The sequence below is a fragment of the Alligator mississippiensis genome, chromosome 2 (assembly GCF_030867095.1).
Source record: "Alligator mississippiensis isolate rAllMis1 chromosome 2, rAllMis1, whole genome shotgun sequence".
NCBI lineage: Eukaryota > Metazoa > Chordata > Crocodylia > Alligatoridae > Alligator > Alligator mississippiensis.
In genome coordinates this window covers 170,038,738-170,049,856 of record NC_081825.1, presented here as the reverse complement: position 1 = coordinate 170,049,856, position 11,119 = coordinate 170,038,738, and the positions used below count along the sequence as shown (strand labels likewise).

Genomic DNA, 11,119 nt, shown 5'->3' with positions numbered 1-11,119 from the left:
CTCTGGACCTTCCTTGTGATCCCTTTTTGTTCCCGGGCTCCTCACCCACTGCTCTCAGATATGGACGTGCTTGAAGGCAACTTCTCTCCGGTTTTCTCCCCTTCTTATTCTTCCTTCCGGAGCCTCTTGAGGGTGTGGCAACTATCCTCAGCTGTCAACCTTCGTTAGTAACAGAGTTGCAGCCGTGACTCTGTTACACACCTCCCCCTCCAGCTACTTGGTCCCCTCACTTCTTTTGGGCGGAGTATAAGTGGAAAAAAAAATGTTCTTTTTTTTTTTTTTCTTTCTTTTGTCCCCCTCCTCCCCCTTTTGGGGTTTGACGGGGCGGGGGTCCCCAAAAACCCTTCTACCAAAAGGAGCTTAACTCCCTCCATTGTCAGAGTCACAGGATTCTCCTTAGTGATTCTTGCCCCCATTATGAGGTCCTAACTTGATACTTGACCTTCTGGTGTCTTGGTTGGTGGGTGCCGGGACTTTGCTAGGACCGCCTTCTGGGTGGGATAGGAAGTCTACATTTCCACTTGTCCATCCTGCTCGATGCTCCACTGTAAAACAAAAAGGTTGTAAGGACAAGGACCACCTCATAAGCCTAGCGTTGTTCAATTTAGCTGTCCTTAGCCAGCTCAGGGGGGCGTGGTCTGTGATAAGCATGAACCTCCTGCCTAGTAGATAATATTGGAATAGTTCTATCCCCCACCGAACTGCTAGACATTCCCTTTCTATGGTAGAGTATGGGGTCTCCGCAGGTTTGAGTTTCCTGCTGGCGAAGGCCGCTGGCCTCTCAGCTCCCTGGTCTTTCTGGAACAATATCACACGCAGGGCTACCGCCGATGCATCTGTTTGGAGGAAGAAGGTTGTTCGAAAGTCTGGCATGTACAGAACTGGATGTTGGCTTAAGGTCTCCTTCAATCAGTCGAAGGCTTGTAGAACCTCGGGGTTCCAGGAAATTGGGTTGCAGCATCCCCTTGTCAATTCTTCTGTTAGCAGGGTGGCTTTCGCTGAATAGTTCAGGATGAAGCGTCGGTAATAGTTGGCAAACCCTAGAAAAGATTGGAGTTGTTTCAAGGTTTGGGGAAGTGATTGTTGTTTTATTGCTGCCACTTTGTCTGTTATGGGCTTGATGGTCCCTTGACCTACTGTGAATCCTAGGTATTGGGTTTCTCACTTCCCCAGCGCGCATTTTCTTGGGTTTGCCATGAGCCCCGCCCGCCAGAAGCTCCCCAGTACCTTCCATAGATGTTCACAATGGGTCTCCCAACTGGGGGAGAAGATGATAATGTCATTGATGTAGGCTGCAGCATATTCTTGATGTGGTCCAAGTAGATGTTCCATAAGCCATTGGAAGGAGGCGGCTGCCCCATGTAGGCCAAAGGGCATCCTCTTAAATTGGAAGAGCCCCCATGGTGTCCTGAAGGCCATTTTTTCCTTGTCTTCTTCTGCCATTGGGATCTTCCAGTACCCTTTTATAAGGTCTAATGTGGATATAAACCGTGTCTGGCCTATTTTTTTGAGCATGTCATCGATCTGAGGCATTGGGAAGGCATCAAATCTAGCAATCTCATTTAGCTTCCTGTAATCCACACACACCCAGATAGATCCATCGGGCTTAGGTACCACCACTATAGGGCTTCTCCAGGGACTTCAGGACTCCTCAATAATCCCTTGTTCTTTCATCTGATCAATCTCTTGCCAGACGACCGGCCATGAGTGGCAGGGTAACCTTCGCCAGTGATCTCTAATTATTCGTCCTGCTGGAGTGGTAATGCGATGGCAAACCCCCTTTGCTTCCCCTGGCATTTCGTTGAATACATCTTGGAATTCAGCGATCAATGCTTTCACCTCAGTCTGCCGATTCTGATCTAACTGGTCGTCCACTCGAGGTGTCTCGGGGGCTCCTGTCAAGTCTCGTACTGTGGTCATATCTCCTTCTTCTGCCTCCTCCTTCTGCTGTACCAGCCATCCCTCACCCTGGCGCCATTTCCGCAGGAGGTTGATGTGGTAAATTTGTCTGCGCCGGGTTGGCTCTGTTCTCAATACTTCATAATTCACGGGTCCTGTACGTTGAATTACCTGGAAAGGCCCTTACCACTGGGCCGTAAGTTTGTGGGTACTATCTGGGAGTAATACCACCACCCAGTCTCCCACCTGCAGTTCTCTCTAGACGGCCCACACATCATACTGTTGCCTCTGCCTCTCCTGGCTCTGGTTGAGGTGTCTCTGAGCTATTTCTTGTGCTTTCTGTAGTCATTTGCAAAATTCTCCCACCAGCCGAGGTTGAGGGGAGTCCATCTGGGTTTGTGTCCATTCTTCATATATCAGGTCTAGTAGTCCCCAGGGGCTATGCCCACAGACTAACTCAAACAGGGCATATCCCATTGATGCTTAGGGGGCCTCCCTTATAGCGAATAGCAATGGAGGTAACAGTGATTCCCATTCCCTAGGATCCCCCTGAATACATGCCCTCAACATCCCCTTGAGGGTACGGTTAAATCGTTCCACTAGCCCATCTGTCTGGGGGTGGTATACTATCTTCAGTACCTGGCAGACCCCTTTAAAAATTTTAGACATAAAATTTTTTCCCTGGTCAGTGAGGATTTCCCTCAGTATCCCCACCTAGGCTATCCATTGTAGTAATGCAGTTACTATGGCCAGAGCTGTCATGGACCGTAGTGGCACCGCCTTGGGGAACCTTGTGACGTAGTTGATTTTCACCAGTATGAACTGATACCCTGTCTTACTATGTGGGAAGGGTCCAGTGATGTCTAAGGCGATGCGATCGAATGGACGTGTGATCAGGAGCATGGGTATCAGAGGGACTCTGGCTGGTCTTACTCTCCCCGTCTTCTGACATTCAGGGCATTCTGCACAGAATTTTTTAGTCATCTTATATATACCCGGCCAGAAGACCGGATGTTTGAGTCTGGCCTCCGTCTTGTCATGCCCCAGGTGTCCCCCCATGGGCAGGGTGTGGGCGACCTGCAACAAGCCCTCCCAGTATCTCTGGGGCACTAAGATTTGTGCTCTTTCACCTCCCTCCTCCAAATCTTCCACCCAATAGAGTAGCCCTGTCCTTACCTCACAGCGCAGAGTCCAAGGTGGTTTTGGAGCTGTTCCAGTTGTCTCCTCTGGTCTCTCTATCTGGGTTTTCCAGATATTATGGAACAAGGGCTCCTGTCGTTGCCCCTGGCAGAAGTTTCCTCCTTCTGCTATCTGGTCGATGTTTAGTCCTTCTTCCTCATCCCCGAAGCACAGAGTGTGGGTTCTCACCTCCTCTGCCCTGTGTCCATCTGTCATCCTCTGGCAAATGACCTCTCCCAGGTGTGGCCAGTCCAACCCCAGCAATATCAGGCAAGGTAAAGGCTTGGTTAGCCCTACCAGGATCTCTTCTGTCCATCCTAGGACCGAGAGCTTCAGCTTCCTTCTGGGGTAGGTGTATACGGCCCCGTGCATGCAAACCATAGAGACCGGGGTACCGAAGTTACCTAGATGGGGAGGTACCAAATCACTGTGCACCATCAAATGGGAGCATCCTGTGTCTATTATTGCCGGGATGATGGTATTACCTATGCGGACCTCCACTATTGGCTTATTCTTCTGACCTAGGCCTTGATGTCGTCTGAAGCTGCAGTCCATTTTCTCATCATGTTTTTCCGCCAGGGGACCAGAGTCCCACGTGGACCTGGGACAAAACCGGGATATATGGCCCTTTTCTCCACATTGGTAACAGACCACATCCTGGTAACTCCCTGCGTGTCCTTCCTTTTGGGCTGTCTCTACTCGTCTATGGGGGGCCAAGGTGTTTGGCCTGTGAGTGAATGTTGGCCCACCGCTTCGCTCCCTCTTGGGTGTCTCTCCTTCCCCCTCTGCCGTGGTGTAGTCTTCTGGCAGGTGGAGCACCTCTTCCACCATCTTAGGTTGGTGTCATCGGACCCACCTCTGGGTACTGCCCGTTAGATCGGTAAGAAATTGTTTCAGAACTATCATGTCGATCACCTCCTGAGTAGTATGTTCTTCTGGACATAGCCACCATTCTGCTAGGTCCTGGAGGGTCTGTGCTAGCAACTGGGGTTGACCATATTCGGACCCCTTCTTGGCCCAGAATTTGTGCTGGTATGTTTCTGGAGAGATTTCTAATCAATACAGAATGGCTGCCTTCACCTTCTTATAATCACGTGCCTCTGCCCTGCTGAGGGCCCTGTAGATGGCCTGGGTGGGCCCAATTAGGGGGGGGTCCTAACCTAGTAGCCCAACTCCCGGGGTCCCACTTTGCGGCCATCGCTGCCCATTCAAATGCCTCTATGTAGACCTCCACATCATCTTCCTCCATCATCCAGGGTACTCCCTGTTCCGCCCTCTTCTTTAACCATGGATGTTTGATGTGCCACAATCAGCTGGGATTACTTACTTATACTCGTATCTCAGCTGGGATGGGCTTCACCTGTCCCCCAAAGGTAAGCATGTGTTTTCTTCTAGGTTGGCGGATCTCCTCCGGCGGGCTTTAAACTAGGCTCGTCGGGGGGAGGGGAGTACGAGGGCAGGGGAAGCTGTGGACCACCAAACCACGTGGCACCCACAAGGACAGCCCAGCCTGAAGAAGGAGAACATTGGGAACCTGAAAGCCATGGGGAGGCCAGCACAACAGAACAGGTAAGGAACAAGAAGGTAAGAAACAAGGGGCCCCATGGGACTGGGAGCGGGGGGGCAGCAAAGGCACCAGTCGCAGGGCTCAAGTGCCTATATACTAATGCTAGGAGCATGAGGAACAAGCAGGATGAACTAGCGCTCCTGCTTGCACTAAACACCTATGACTTAGTGGGGCTAACAGAGACCTGGTGGGATTCATCCCATGACTGGGTGGTACATATTGAGGGCTATAGATTGTATAGAAAGGACAGGTTGGGGAAGAAAGGGGGGGGGGGGTTGCACTTTATGTCAGTGAGCAATACACATCAACCGTCATCAAGACAGAATCCGAGGTTGAGGAAGTAGAAGGATTGTGGGTTAGGTTACATGGGGGGCAAGGAGAAAGGGATTTGGTGGTAGGGGTCTGTTACAGACCCCCACACCAAAGGGAAGAAATAGATGTGGGGCTCCTGAGGCAACTCTCGGAGACCATAAAAGCTAAAGAGGCGGTAGTCATGGGGGACCTAAACTACCCGGACATCTGCTGGGAGACGCAGACAGCAAGGTCCCATCGCTCACGCAGGTTTCTAACTTGTGTACAGGACCACCACCTGACACAGGAGGTGCATGGTCCCACTAGGGGGAATGCCATACTGGATCTGGTATTGGCAACGGGAGATGACATGATAGCTACCGATCTGGAGGTCCCCTATCTGGGAGACAGTGATCACCTTATAATAGAATTCAACATAAGATGGCGAGTGGGTAAGGTAACTAATAGGGTAAAAGTGCTAGACTTTCAGAAAGCTGATCTCATTGCACTCAGGCGATTAGTCAAGGAAGCACTGCAGAGTAGGAGTTTTGATGGGATGGGTGCCCAAGAAGGGTGGCTGTGCCTAAAGGAAACGATCCTTTGGGCACAAAGCAAGACGATCCCCGAGCGAGGCAAAAGAGGGAAAGGGGCCAGGAGGCTTCCATGGCTGACCAGAGAAATCCAGAGCAGCCTAAGGGCCAAAAGGGGAGCACATAAAAAGTGGAAACAGGGTGAGATCACTAAAGATGAATATACCTCCTCTGCTCGTGCTTGTAGGGAGGCAGTTAGGCGGGCCAAAGCTACCATGGAGCAGAGGATGGCAACCCAAGTAAAGGCCAACAAGAAATTGTTTTTTAGATATATTGGGAGTAAAAGGAAGGCCCAGGGAGGAATAGGACCGCTGCTAAATGGGCAGAAACAATTGGTGACAGATATGGGGGACAAGGCTGAACTCCTCAACGAGTTTTTTGCCTCAGTGTTCCTAAGCGAGGGGCACGACAAGTCTCTCACTGGGGATGTAGAGAGGCAGCAGCAAGGCGCCAGACTTCCATGCGTAGACCCTGAGATGGTGCAGAGTCACTTGGAAGAACTGGATGCCTTTAAGTCGGCAGGCCCGGATGGGCTCCATCCGAGGGTGCTGAAGGCACTGGCCGACGTCATTGCAGAGCCACTGGCGGGAATATTCGAATGCTCGTGGCGCACAGGCCAAGTCCCGGAGGACTGGAAAAGGGCTAACGTGGTCCCCATTTTCAAAAAGGGGAGGAAGGAGGACCCGGGCAACTATAGGCCGGTCAGTCTCACCTCCATCCTTGGTAAAGTATTTGAAAAAATTATCAAGGCTCACATTTGTGAGAGCCCGGCAGGACAAATTATGCTGAGGGGAAACCAGCATGGGTTTGTGGCGGGCAGATCGTGCCTGACCAACCTAGTCTCTTTCTATGACCAGGTTACGAAACGCCTGGACACAGGAGGAGGGGTGGATGTCGTATACTTAGACTTCAGGAAGGCCTTCGATACGGTATCCCACCCCATACTGGTGAACAAGTTAAGAGGCTGTGATGTGGATGACTGCACAGTCCGGTGGGTGGTGAATTGGCTAGAGGGTCGCACCCAAAGAGTTGTGGTAGATGGGTCGGTCTCGACCTGGAAGGATGTGGGCAGTGGGGTCCCGCAGGGTTCGGTCCTTGGACCGATACTCTTTAATGTCTTCATCAGCGACTTGGACGAGGGAGTGAAATGTACTCTGTCCAAGTTTGCAGATGACACAAAGCTATGGGGAGAAGTGGACATGCCAGAGGGCAAGGAACAGCTGCAGGCAGACCTGGATAGGTTGGACAAGTGGGCAGAAAACAACAGGATGCAGTTCAACAAGGAGAAATGCAAAGTGCTGCACCTAGGGAGGAAAAATGTCCAGCACACCTACAGCCTAGGGAATGCCCTGCTGGGTGGCACAGAGGTGGAAAGGGATCTTGGAGTCCTAGTGGACTCCAAGATGAACATGAGCCGGCAGTGTGACGAAGCCATCAGAAAAGCCAATGGCACTTTATCGTGCATCAGCAGATGCATGACAAATAGGTCCAGGGAGGTGATACTTCCCCTCTATAGGGCGCTGGTCAGACCGCAGTTGGAGTACTGCGTGCAATTCTGGGCGCCACACTTCAAGAAGGATGCGGATAACCTGGAGAGGGTCCAGAGAAGGGCCACTCGTATGGTTAAGGGCCTGCAGACCAAGCCCTATGAGGAGAGACTAGAGAAACTGGACCTTTTCAGCCTCCGCAAGAGAAGGTTGAGAGGCGACCTTGTAGCTGCCTATAAGTTCATCACGGGGGCACAGAAGGGAATTGGTGAGTATTTATTCACCAAGGCGCCCCCGGGGGTTACAAGAAACAATGGCCACAAGCTAGCAGAGAGCAGATTTAGATTGGACATTAGGAAGAACTTCTTCACAGTTCGAGTGGCCAAGGTCTGGAACGGGCTCCCAAGGGAGGTGGTGCTCTCCCCTACCCTGGGGGTCTTCAAGAGGAGGTTAGACGAGTATCTAGCTGGGGTCATCTAGACCCAGCACTCTTTCCTGCTTATGCAGGGGGTCGGACTTGATGATCTATTGAGGTCCCTTCCGACCCTAACGTCTATGAATCTTTTCACACAGGTCCTGTTGCCGGGCCCACAGCTGTATCCTAGCTTCTGCCTCCTGGGTCCTTATCCTCACCATTTCCTCCAGCTGTGCCTGTTGACCCTGGAGAAGTTGCAAAGTGAGGTTGTGGGCCTGCTGCCAGTCTGTGGGCTCCTCGGTGTCCATGGTATCTGTCCGGTCCTCCATCATTTCCCAGCCAATGCACCACTTTGTCAGCGGGTCCGCACGGGGTACCCCTGTACCCCGCTATTCTCACCTGCCATGACTTTGATCTTTAAACAAAATGGAAGGAGGGAGGAGATGTTATTATCGCAGGTTTCTGTGGGAATGATCACGCTGATTCAAGGCCGGATACAGGTGATTTGTTACTGAATCTGGCCTGACTCCCTCTCCGGGAGCACCAAGGAAAAGGTGGGCAGTCCACCAGATCCACTACCATGACTCTCCAGCATATAATGGGTCCTTGTCGTCTGGCAGACCGTAAGTATGAGGTGTCATTTCAGTAATCAGCCGCTAATTGCCTCATTAGCGGCTGATTAATCCCGATACTGGGATTCCCCGGTGGCGTTCTGTGCCGGCATGCAGAGTGCGGCTTTTTTACCGTGCCCCTTTTTGCTTCCTTTCTGGCTGCCCTTCCTCTGTCTGGGTGAGGGATTGGGGTCCTGTTACTCCCAGGCAGGGTCGGGCAGTTCCTCCCCGCGCCCCCTTTCTCCTGGGTAGCTCCACCATGTTCTGACTCAGAGCCGCGGCTTTTCTCTGTGCCGCTGCTCCGTTTCCTGGGACTCACCGCAGCCATTGGGTCCTTCAATGAGATAGCCACTCGCAGGACATCGCTCCACCGGTCCTGTCGGTGTCTGTGGGGGAGTCCTTACCTCTGGACCTTCCTTGTGATCCCTTTTTGTCCCCAATCTCCTCACCCCTGCTCTCAGATATGGACATGCCCAAAGGCAACTTCTCTCCAGTTTTTTCCCCTTCTTATTCTTCCTTCCAGAGCCTCATTGGCTCTCAAGGATGTGGGAACTATCCTCAGCTGTCAACCTTCATTAGTAACAGAGTTGCAGCCATGACTCTGTTACAATTACCAACACTTTTCTACCCTGGTCACACATGTCAGATCATTAGCTGCTTTCAGAGTTCCTTGAGATTACCTTGTTTGTCTGTGTTGGCATTGCCAGGGGCTTATGATCAGTTTACAATTCAATATTATTGTTATCATATAGAATTGTATGTATTTATTACTGGGAATATGTATTCATTGAGATGTAAGAAACACTTAACCAATACTGACAATAAAAGAAGTATGGCTATCAAATATGCTGTAAAGTGATGTTTTAATTAAATGAAGAAAAAAGAGATGATAGAGGTGCTTTCCACCCTTCTCGTTGGTTCTAATACTAGAATTTTTTTTTAAACCGAAACCCAAAGTGACAGATCCTCATACAGTATGCATAACAGCTGGCTAAAAAGTAAATTAGTAATACATCTTGACTAGCAATAAATAGAGGGAAACATAGCAACTGTTTCTCTTTTGTATGATTCAATATGGATCCATTTGCCAAGGATTGCAAACTTTGTTGTGATTAGTTTCATTAAAAGAGTTTTAAAAATTATTTAGCAAAAATGCAGTTTGTAGGAAGACAACACAATTTTTAACAAATGACCAAAAAATGGGCTTTTGCTAAACAAAACATCACAGAAAATGTTTATCAACATTGATGAAAATTGCTTTATAAGATGCTTTTTTAAAAAGCTACGTTTTAGCAAAAAGATGTTATTTTGCAAAATATTTTTATTAACTCCAGTTATTAATCTGGATAACTAATGCTAAATGTCAGATTGGGAGTCACACATTTTCCCTCCATTTTTTAATATATTTTCAGGCATGGCATACCTAGCAGCAACATGCTTCTCTCATCTCTTACAGCCTTTACTCTCTCTTCTCCTTAATTTCATTTGTTTTTTTCCAAGTACTTTTCAGTCACAAAGATGACATTCTGGTTCTGCAAGATTCCTAAAAGATTTAGAGTAGCCAAAAGCATCAAATTTAGAATAGCTGAATGATCAAGTAGCTTTGTTGTAATCTATCTAGAAGGTTAATTAATGGATTTTACTGTTTTGATACAATTTGATATCAATAACATGGGCATAGACAAACAATGAAACACTTTTCTCTAGCCCAGGTAAGAAAGTGTTTGGTTGAATTTAGGCATTTTTAACTCTTTAACTGAAACTATGCTAGAATTATCATATAGGAACATGGATTATTGCTAGCAAGGTCCTTGCATATGAACAGAATGAGAACCATATTTGAAAATTAGAGAAGAATTCTTCACTTTAAGAGGAAATTCACAGCATGATTTTAACCACAGTGGTTAGGGCTAGGGCTTTAGGGTAAAGTTCTCTTGACTTGCTATGGGACTTAGAAGACTAAAGAGCTTACATTTTAAATACGGGACTTTGGCTCATAGATCACAAAGGACCTTTTTAAAAATTTTACTTTTTCATTCTGTGCATGCATGTGTGTGCGTGAGTTTACAATGAAAACAATGATTTAAAGAGTCCTATATACCTTTCATAGATCCAGTTTGATCCTGTGGGCTCTCCCTGTGTATCTGGGGCAGACTGCAGACTCCATTTTGAATGTGGAGCTTATTTGATTTCTCTTCTGTCTTCTGCCTCTATTTGGATGAATGGACTATAAGGTGGATAGGAAACTGGCTGGATTGTTAGGCTCAGAGGGTAGTAATCAATGGCTCTATGTCTAGTTGGCAGATGGTCTTGAGTGGAGTGCCCCAGAGATTGGTCCTGGGTCCAGTTTTTATCAATATCTTCATCAATCACCTGGAAGATGGAATGTAGTGCACCCTCAGCAAGTTTGCAGATGACACCAAGCTGGGAGGAATAGATTCATAGATTGTGAGGCTGGAAGATCATTGGGTCCAGCCCCCTACACCAAGCAGGAAACACAAATGGGGCCAGATGACCCCAGCAAGGTGACCATACAGTTTGAAGATTTCCAGGGTAGGCAATTGCACCACCTCTGAAGGGAGCTTATTCCATAGTCTAGACACCCTGGCTGTGAAGAAGTTTTTCCTAAAGTTGAGCCTGTAATGGTCTTCTAGAAGTTTATGGTCATTACTCCTGGTTATCTCCAAGGTTGCCCCGGTGAACAGTTGTTCACTGAGCCCTTGATGTATACCCCTGATGTAGCAGTAACCCGTTATCAAGTCCCCTCTCAGCCTTCTCTTTTTCAGGTTGAAGAGTCCCAGGTCCCTCAACCTTTCCTCATATGGCTTGCCATGCAAGTCTCTGATCATATGGGTGGCCCTCCTCTGGACTGTCTTGAGCTTTACCACATCCTTGTTGAAGTGTGGTGCCCAGTACTGAACTCAGTATTCCAGCTGTGGTCTCACCAATGCCAAGTAGAGCGGGAGAATCACTACTTTGGTTTTTCTGGAGATGTGTCGATTAATGCATGCCAGGGTATTATTTGCCCTGGTGGCTACGGCACCACACTGCCAGCTCATATTCATACTATGGTCACTTAT

At 48.8% G+C, this 11,119-nt stretch overlaps 1 long non-coding RNA gene across 1 annotated transcript; it reads right to left on the bottom strand.

Moving 5' to 3' along the window:
• Positions 1–255: 255 nt before the first annotated feature.
• On the bottom strand, positions 256–8,614 carry LOC132248648 (uncharacterized). The gene is made up of 2 exons (XR_009459967.1): positions 8,359–8,614; positions 256–545 (listed from the first exon to the last, which is right to left on the bottom strand). It is a non-coding gene; the product is annotated as an uncharacterized LOC132248648 (long non-coding RNA).
• Between the last annotated feature and the right edge of the window lie 2,505 nt (positions 8,615–11,119).